Here is a 6707-nt window from a genome sequence, read left to right on the forward strand (position 1 = left end):
TGAAAAGGATTAATTTATGAGCCTGCTTAACCCCGACTAATTGCACAAGACTTTCATAATGCTATTTGGAATGTTACTGTTCCTCAGAATTCCTTGGAGGCTTATTATTTCTAGTCGCATTTTCCATTAGTATGTGTATCCATCCGTCTGGGTAAAAGCTGGTATGTATACCAGGATTTTAGGTAAGGCCTAGAAAAATAAGATTCATGATGGATTTTATGTTTACAACACCTTATTTAATTATCTAAACAGAATTCAGAAGTATCCATATGATTCACTCAGCTGTGCTTGTAAGGATTTTAGGCAGCCCGGAAAAAATGAGGTTTTCTTTAGCAAGTGATCAAGAGAGATTTCATATTGTTGAAGGCTGTAAATAGGGTATGGATCTTTGGGGTTCAAATGCATATATAATTTGGTGGTAATTCTTGGGTTTTATTATTTTTTATAGAAATTGGCAGTAATTTCCAAAATGTCAAAAAAATGGGTTTTATTTTAGCCTGTATTTTTATCATTTGTAGACAACGTATATGTGCTATGTTTCTTTCTGAAACTACTCCTTTCAGGAATATGCAAATGCCATCATTATGCAAATGATGTAAAAGGCTAATTGGACACTCGACATTGGAGGTAACTGTGTGGTCCTACAGAGCAATTTTAAGTTAATCTTCTTTAATTTAGAATATGGGATGGCAACACTGATTCCAAATTCCAAGTTCAGCAAAATGAAGGATCGCTATTAGAGCAAGAAGAATGATGATGACAAAGAATCAATCAACCAATCAGTCATTCAGTGGTATTTATTAAGCACTTTTTGCACTCTACTAAGCACTTGGGAGAATACAATACACTAGAATAAGTAGACGTGATCTGTCAAGGAGCATACGATTTAGTGGATTGTAGTACCCAAGACACCTAATAATGTAAGTAAATTGGTGCCAGTGATTTTTAGGAAACCCAGATCTTTTTACAGAGTGGAGATAGAGGAAATCTCTTGAAAAAAAATTTATAAGTCATTTTAAAATGACCAAACGTTCCAGAAATCACATTCCATAGTATATGTCTATTGTCTTGACAGTGGAAATGTTGATAATCCATCCCAAAAATTTGCTAAATCGATTTAAGTCAACTGTGACAGAATTTGGGTGAATTTGCAAATTGATTTGAATTCATTTTGGCACTGGAAACATTAAGAACTTAATAAAAAAGGTTTTAGTTGAATTCTTCCCCCTTCTCCTCCCCCTCCACCTCCACAACGAGATTTAACTTTGAATTTTGAAAAGTGACTTGGGAGGGAAGAAATCAGGTTATAAAGTTGGGTAACACCCTAAAAATCCATACCCTAAATATAGACCATGAGGAATCATTAAATTACCCAGAGGCTAAGCTGGGGAAAAGCATGCTTATTTTATAGTAGAAATATACTTTATGCCTGGAAGGAAAACTGAAGGGAAACTCCATCTCAGTGTGTTTCAAAAAGTTCATTTTATTCAGTTATGAACTTTCTGTTGGCTATATAGGTTTCTCATTTACAATTTTTAAATCTATCTGTTAGCTAAAAGAACTTCAACATCTTATCCCCTAACACAATAGAGGGCATTCTAAGCATTCACCTCAGTTTTTTGTTGTTGTTTTTTTAGATGGCATTTTTTAAGCACTTACTATGTGCTAGGCACTGTACTAAGTACTGGAGTAGAGACCAGCTAATCAGGGTGGACACAGTTCATAATAATATTGATGGTATTTGTTAAGCGCTTACAATGTGCCAAGCACTGTTCTAAGCGCTGAGGTAGATACAAGGTAATCAGGTTGTCCCACGTGGGGCTCAAAGCCTTAATCCTCATTTTACTGATGATGTTACTGAGGCACAGAGAAGTTAGGTAATAATAATAATAATTTTGGTATTTGTAAAGTGCTTACTATGTGCGAAGCACTCTTCTAAGCACCGGGGTAGATACAAGGTAATCAGGTTGTCCCATGTAGGGCTCACAGTCTTCATCCCCATTTTACAGATGAGGAAACTGAGGCACAGAGAAGTTAAGTGACTTGCCCAAAGTCACACAGCTGATAAGTGGCGGAGCTGGGTTTAGAACCCATGACCTCAGACTCCCAAGCCTGCATTCTTTCCACTGAGCCACGCTGCTTCTCTGGGTGACTTGCCCAGAGTCACACAGCAGAAAAGCGACAAAGTTGGGATTAGAACTCGGGTCCTTCTGATTCCTTGGCCCATGCTCTATCCACTAGGTCATGCTGCTTCTACCTCAGCGTCCATACTAGAGACCTTCTCTATCACTCTGTCAATAAGTGGAACTTATTAAGTGCTTACTGAGCATAAAATGTGGATTTGAAAGCGAGATACATGATTCTTGCCCTCAAGTTTATAATCTAGTGATAGGATTAATCATTCTCTAAGTGAGAGAGTGGTTTTCAAGGGTATTTAGATAACCCTGCCAATGAGTTTCATATGTTAGGAGTACAGTGTTTTTGGAAAAGAACTTTCCACATATATTTCAAAACTCAATAGAAACCTGAATCACAAGGAAAAGAAATCTACAGTTTGTTGCCAGGAGAGGCTGCTGAACACATTAGTAAAGTGCCTGGGGAAAACTCACTGAGATTTCATGAAGTGTGAAAGCATGTAAAATATCAGGGCCTTCTGTGAACGAATGTACTAACAGAGTAGGGTTGATAGTCATCAGATAGTCTGAAAGAAAAAATGAAGATATCAGAATGTTCTACTGACCTTAGCACAGTGTTAATAATTGTCATTATACAGTGACCCAAAAGGGAGTTACAGTAATCAAGGGACAAAGCTTCACCCTATTTTATATTCCACAGAATCAAGAAGAAAACTGCCCAACATATATATATTTCTTGATCCAGTGTATGTTTTGTAATAATAATAATGATGATGATGGTATTTGTTAAGCGCTTACTATGTGCCAGGCACGGTTCTAAGTGCTGTGGTAGCTAATCAGGTCGGACACAGTCCCTGTCCCACATGGGGCTCACAATCCTCATTTTACAGATGACGTAACTGAGGCCCAGAGAAGTGACGTGACTTGTCCAAGGTCACACAGCAGACAAGTGGAGGAGCCAGGATTAGAACCCATGACCTTCTGACTCCCAGGCCCAGGCTCTATCCATTATGCCATGCCCAAGTACCTTGTCGGTCTCAGTACTTCTGATCTGGAGGCTGAAAGTGGCAATTTTCAAAGTACCCAAGCTTGAGTGAAACTGTATAGCTGGGGGTGGGTTTAAAAAGATAGTGTCTTTTCTCCTTACTTAAAAGGTGGCTGTCCCCAGCAAAATCAGAGAGCAACAAAATTAGAGAAGCAGCGTGGCTTAGTGGAAAGAGCACAGTCAATCAAAGGTATTCATTGAGCTCTTTTGGTGTACTAAGTGCTTGGGAGAGTACAATAGGCCTGGTAATCAATCAATTGTATTTATTGAGTGCTTACTGTATGCAGAGCACTGTACTAAGCGCTTGGGAGACTACAATATAACAGAACTGGTAAACACATTCCCTGCCCACAATGAGCTTACAGTCTTGAGGTGGACATGATCCCTGCCCACAAGGAGCTTTCTATCTAGCCAAGGGAGAAGCAGTGTGGTCTAGCAGAAAGAGCCCAGGCCTGGGAGTCAGAGGACCTGGGTTCTAAACCCGGCTCCGCCACTTAGCTGTGTGACTCTGGGCAAGTCACTTAACTTCTCTGTGCCTCAGTTCCCTCATCTGTAAAATGGGGATTAAGTTTGTGAGCCCCACATGGCACAACCAGATTACCTTGTATCTACCCCAGTGTTTAGAACAGTGCTTGGTGCATAGTAAGCATTTAACAAATACCATCATTATTATTATTTGTCTGCTTAACTTCTCTGTGCCTCATCAGTAAAATGGGGATTTGGGGATTGAGACTGTAAGCCCCAGCGCTTCATACAATGCCTGACATGTAGTAAGCATTTAAATACCATTTTTTAAACAATGCCAATTCCTTTACATTTTCCCCAGATCTGTTTTCCATCCTCTTAGTTATATTCAGTTATATATTTTAGTTTAGTTCTCTGGACCCGTCTCCAGTTTCTCTACATACTTTTTACAGTACAGTGATCAAAATGGGACACAGTAGTAGCGGAGCCCAACTAGGGCAGAATATGGTAGAGGTTTACTTTCTGACTCACAGGCATCCAATTCCCATTAGGATGATACAGTGTTATGTTGGCTTTTTAAAATAACAGCACCACATTTAGCTGGAGTCGACTATGATTCCCATTTCTATGTCTGTTGAACTTCTCCTAGCCAGCCTTTCTCCATCCTGGATTGGGTTTTCTTTTTTCACCCCCTTTGAATTTCAACAAAATTAAATACTGTAATTGGAACATTATCATTCACATGCTCACTAAACAGTGGTATGGCAATGGAATAATCCCCACCCCCACAAAAGCCTGAATACCTTACGTACTGCCTTGTATTAACAATTATGTGCAACATTGTGAATTTTTGATTAAATCAACTGGAAATATAATACTTTTTTCACATTCAGAACTTCACTGTGTCGTATGAGGTGAAGACTGGTATTTCTTATATAAGAGTAGTACTCTGTCTATAATTTAACTTGGCTTGAGGTTAAAATCATACCATTTAAGGGAGCATTAGCAGCTGAAGACCCCATGTAAAGCCAAAGTGTTGAATAGAGCGATGCATTTGATTTCATTATTTCATAGTATAACAATTCTTTGAAGTTGGGTTAAATTTAGCATAAAGATTGAGAACTTTGCTAAGATTCTGGTCTTCACAGGAGGAAACTGGAAATTGCTTTTTATGTCAGCAAGTGTGTGTGGGAGTGGTGTCTGCATGAGCATATGCGTGTTAAGAAATTCTGAGCAATTTTGGGATCATTATTTTTAAATGTTTTGAATATTTTCATTTGGCAAATGCACCAATTGTTTATAGCTCCTAAGGAGACCATAACTGTGCATTTTTTGTTTAAGAATTTCCTTTTGGCTTCTCTTTGAATAAATGTACTTTTAAAAAAAAGCACTCAAGTTCTTGGGGTTTTGTTGTCACAGCAAAATGTAAGGAATAGAGTTATTATGAAATAATATAAAATAGTTATTTTGTGATTCTCTCATTTGCCTTTAGATAAAATATTTTATAAGCTATGAATTTGGGGGGCATTATTATGAGAAATAAGGATGCGTTTCCCATCATAACCTCTTAAGATTCAGAGGTGGATGCATTACTTTACAGCAAAAGCAATAAAAGCAGTGAGGCCTAGTGGAAAGAGCCCAGGCCTGGGAGTCAGAAGACTCGGGTTCTTATCCCAGCTCTGCCACTTGTCTGCTGTGTGACTTTGAGCAAATCACTTAATTTCTCTGTGCTTCAGTTACCTCATCTGTATAATTGCAATTAAGACAGTGAGTCCTAATTGTCTGGACTGTGTCCAACCTGATTATCTTGTATCTACCCCAGCACTTAGTACATTGCTTGTAACATAGTAAGTGTTTAACAAATACCATTTTTTTTAAAGAAAGCAAGTTATGTAATAATTCTGTCTTTTTATTCAGTAGCTGTCATCAAGTTGAAAATTGGGATAACCTACACCATGACAGGATGCTCTGTTTGATAGACACAATATATTTTGGTTATACCAAAATACCCTTCAAGGCCCTACTGAGAACTCACCTCCTCCAGGAGGCCTTCCCAGACTGAGCCCCCTCCTTCCTCTCCCCCTCGTCTCCCTCTTCATCCCCCCTGTCTTACCTCCTTCCCTTCCCCACAGCACCTGTGTATATGTATATATGTTTGTACATATTTATTACTCTATTTATTTATTTATTTATTTATTTTACTTGTACATATCTATTCTATTTATTTTATTTTGTTAATATGTTTGGTTTTGTTCTCTGTCTCCCCCTTCTAGACTGTGAGCCCACTGTTGGGTAGGGACTGTCTTTATATGTTGCCAACTTGTACTTCCCAAGCGCTTAGTACAGTGCTCTGCACACAGTAAGCGCTCAATAAATATGATTGACTGATTGATTATACTTTTAGTTTTAATGCCAGTTTTTGAGCAGATCATCTGGGCCGGGGTTTGGCTTGTGTTCCTCACATTACCTAATTGAATTAAAGAAGTAAAATTTGGGCCAAGCCTAAGAGTGTCTTATTAAGTAAAATTTCTCTTTCACGGAACAAATATAAATTATCCACTTCAGCATGACAGACTGTGTTAGATTTGCTCCTTTTTAAAATTACTCATTTATCTATCACCAGCAAGCTTTGTGCATGTATTCAGGACTTCTCCCTGGCTTTTTCATAACATTGCTCTAAGTATCTTTTACTGTCCTCTTTCTGTGTTCGCTCATTTCTAGTGTTTGCTACCATCACTGATTTTATTTAATGTTCCCATTTTAAAATAGCAGTAGTCTCGACACAGTGATGGTTGAAATTCCTGCCTTGGGAAAACAATCAGCGCCATTTCCACGGTGCAATTTGAGCTAGGAATACATAGGTGCCACCCACCCTCTGCAGTGATCAATTTTCATAATAGCACCCACAAAATCCAAACCTGTAACCCTTTTGTAATTATCATGCCTGTTTAAGGCACTCAATCATATCTGTAATTTTATTTATTTGCATAGATGTCTGGTCTGTAGATTGTGAGCTCGTTGTGGGCAGGGAATGTCACTGTTTATTGTTGTTTTGTACTTTC

This window comes from Tachyglossus aculeatus, chromosome X1, assembly GCF_015852505.1.
Source record: "Tachyglossus aculeatus isolate mTacAcu1 chromosome X1, mTacAcu1.pri, whole genome shotgun sequence".
Lineage (NCBI taxonomy): Eukaryota > Metazoa > Chordata > Mammalia > Monotremata > Tachyglossidae > Tachyglossus > Tachyglossus aculeatus.